Raw genomic sequence first — 3,657 nt, forward strand, 5'->3', positions numbered from 1 at the left:
CCTCTGAAGAAGAAAGGTAGAAGCTGTGGAGAACTATTGTGAGTCGGGCAGCTAAAAACAATCCATGTTGTTGTGGGACTGATGACAATACTGAACACGACTGGAATAAGCTCGGCTTGATTCCCGGGCATGCATACACTTTGATCCATGCGGCTTCTTTGCACCACAAGAGCAAAGGGTAATACAGAATGATGATAATCAGGAATCCGTGGGGGAAATGCGAATGGGAAGGCGAGGGGTGTGAATGCGATAGCTAGTTTTGGTAGGGCATAATTCCATCCAAAGATAAAGACATCTTCGGGGACTACAGGAACCAAGACAATGATGGAGTATTCTTCATGAGATACGAAGACTTCTGTAAATACTTCACGCAAACTCATTTCTGTCTAGAGTAAGCTAATAGCAATTATATTTCCGAACAGCTCTTCTGTGACAAAAAGCATGCCACTCTCTTCAATCTCGAAATCACCAAGCCAGGAGAATATACATTCGAACTACATCAATCTGGAATTAGGGGAGAAGAACCTCGCAAGCTATAAGATGGTCTCTGTCGGTCCACACTTTTACTAGCGCAAGTTTAAGGACAGACCTACAAGTTCATTGACGCCAGTATGAAGTACAATGATGAAGATTTATCTTTGCCCTGCTTCTTAGAGCCTGGAAAGTATGTGCTCTACGCGAAATTGGACCCCAGTCGCAAATTTAACGAAATTCCTGAAAGATCCTCAGTGAGTGTGTACTCAGTGGAGTTCACCGATTTGTTCCCAGTCGAGCAAAAGACGCACCCCAAGCTCCTCTAAAAAATATTCCTAAACTACGCTAGGCTTAACAAACGACAAAGCTACAACAACGACCAGCTATGGATATCCTGGAAGCTGATGTTCCAACAAGGAGGATTCGCATTCATTGCATTCGGAAACTTAGAGAATAGCGGCCGAAAATTCTTCATAACTTTCGACGAGAAGTAATTATGCATTTATTCAGCTAATTCATAAACCTGAATTTCAAACTGAAAAAGCCCTTCAAGAAAAAAGGCGACAAACAAGTTCTATAGATTTTACCCGGTGAGTAAAAAATTATCATGGCTCGAGTCTCCAACGTGTCTGTCAAGCTGCTGAAGTTCCCCCCACAGCTCGGAATAAACATAAAGAAAATCGACGAACATGGAAACTAATCTGTCTGATATTGAACGGAAAGCGATAGCATTATTGCGATGGTAGCATATATTCTCGAATAATACAATACATGTGTATATCAAATTTATTAGAAAGTTATGTCAGACCCAATTCCGATAAAGCTGGTGGTGGTGGGAGATGGAAGTGTCGGTAAGACATGCTTGCTGATCAGGTTCGATTTTTATCATTCAGTTACACCAAAGACTCGTTTCCGACTGAGTACGTCCCAACAGTCTTCGACAACTACGCTGCAACTGTGAAGGTAGATAACAAAACAGTCAACCTCGGCCTGTGGTAAGCAGAGTGTGATTTAGGGACACAGCAGGGCAGGAAGAATACAATCGTTTGAGGCCGCTTGCTTATACTCATTGTGATGTGTTTCTGATTGTCTTCTCGGTGGTTGAGCCATCCTCATTCACCAATGCCAGGAAGAAAGTATTATTCAACTAATTTAGTGGTACCCGTAATTGCAGAACATTATTGGAAACACTCCCAAGATATTTGTTGGGAATAAAATAGATTTGAGAGATGAGTATGCCATGCAAAAGAAAGACCCCAAGGAAGCACCCATCATGAAATAAACTGCTCAAAGGATCATCGAGGAAGAGTTCCAGAGCAAGTATATGGAATGTAGTGCCCTGACCCAAGTCGGCCTCAAAAATGTATTCGATGAGGCTATGAGGATGGTTTTAACATCAAAGACAAAGCCCATGGTTAAAAAGAAAAAGTAAAGCTCTTGCCAGTTGATATGATTGCGCATTACATCAAATTTGAAAATCGTATAATGTAAATAATGTAAATATCATTCTAAATATCTGTCAAATATAAGAAATCCAATATTATTGTAATAAATAGTACTTATTTTCTCATTTCATTCATGCATATTATGTAATCAATTTTCAATAATAATTAAGCGCATAAATATCTTTCTTGAAAGCCTAACATATATTTTCAGTTCATTTAATATAAGTAATTTCAAATCAACGCATTTCATTGATGGATGGCTTGAATGTGCATTACTCTTCGAACTTCTTCGCAGCTTCGATTTTTAGAGCATTCATATGGTCATACCCTGAACTTAGCTTAAACTATTTCGGAAGAGTAGATTTTCGGCTTTGATACTTTTTCTATATGTTGAATATTTATTATTATCTTTTTTTCATTTATTGTTTGTTTTTGTTTATTTTGTCGATCTTACAACTGTAACTTTCGAAGCCCGGCACATGAGCGACTGAGCTGTTGTAGAGAATCTTATTTCGCTGTATTTTGGTTTTGGTGGAATGCGTTTTGGGTTTGAATGTGCACTCTTTGAGTTACTTATATTATAATTCCATTTTAATTTGGTCGATTTGATTGTTTGAGCGTTTGGTGTTGGCTGGCAACGAATCTCCATTTTCTCGTTTCATTTTGACTAAATAGTCGCTGATTTTATTGATTTTGGGCCTAAATTAGTAGTGTTCTTCTTTTTATTGCATGTTCTCACAGCAGTGTCGATTCTTGTGCGCGACGAATAGGCCTTGTTTGTGAGACTCACCCAAATATTGCGAGATCATGTTGATCCTCGGCTCGAAAGTGCATTACTTATAGACCTACTGCTCGATTTCGGATATTCTCTCCCGTTTTCTTTCGGGGTTGTCAGCAGCCAGTCTGTTGATCTTGTCGCTGAAGTTCTATTCCGCCCTTTACTATTCGACCAGCATATTCGATATCCTGTTAATTTTAGGCTTGAAGCAGTTCTATTGCTCATGCTACAGTCTCTCCAGAATGTTGTTATTATACTTTTGCAGGTAGAGTTCTTGTCTGTGTTCGAAATTGGGAGACGAGAGGCCACAATCTTGCATGATCATGCTCGATGGATTGATCGAGGGCTTGAATGTGCATTCATTTAGTTCCCTGTTTTCCTTGATTGCTTCAAGTTACCTTTTCTTGAGCTTCTGGTCATCCATATAATTGCTAATTCTCTCCAGAATGCTTTTCTTGTAGAGTTCCTTATTTTGAACGAGCTGCTTGCTTCTCTCGTTTATTTATGGCTTCTCTTGCAGTACCTAATTCGTTTAGATTATCTGTTTCGCCAGCCTGCTCATGTACTATCTCTTTTATTGCATGAGCTCGGGCACTCTTTCATATAGAGGTTTTTAGGGAAGGCAGTTGGATGTGTAAGGAACATGAAATATTTATTACTTTTTGGCGTTGATTTGTGAGTGATTGCCATTGTTGATCGTTTCAGACAGTCTAATCTTATTTATTCCTTGACTGTATAGCCTTTAAAATGGATCATTAAAGCTTTAATGGCCCTCCGTGCACTCAGTTTTCATGACGAGCTTCTTCGAATGCGGGTTGATTTCGGGCTGAAAAGTGCACATGTTTTGGTACTCATTCTCCTACTTTTCATGTTTTTACTTCGCCCACACACTTTCCTTATATTTTCGTTACTGGAGCAGTCTTTCCACAATATCCTCTCGTGAGCATGATGTCTTATTCG

The 3,657-nt window shown here is 39.3% G+C and overlaps 1 pseudogene; it reads left to right on the plus strand.

Moving 5' to 3' along the window:
* Positions 1-1,273: 1,273 nt before the first annotated feature.
* LOC148298296 (ras-related protein Rac1 pseudogene) lies at positions 1,274-1,949 on the plus strand (annotated as a pseudogene).
* The last annotated feature ends 1,708 nt before the right edge of the window (positions 1,950-3,657 follow it).

This window comes from Brachycentrus maculatus, unplaced genomic scaffold (genome assembly GCF_059751285.1).
Source record: "Brachycentrus maculatus isolate JH-2025_06_01 unplaced genomic scaffold, ASM5975128v1 h1tg002228l, whole genome shotgun sequence".
Taxonomy (NCBI): domain Eukaryota; kingdom Metazoa; phylum Arthropoda; class Insecta; order Trichoptera; family Brachycentridae; genus Brachycentrus; species Brachycentrus maculatus.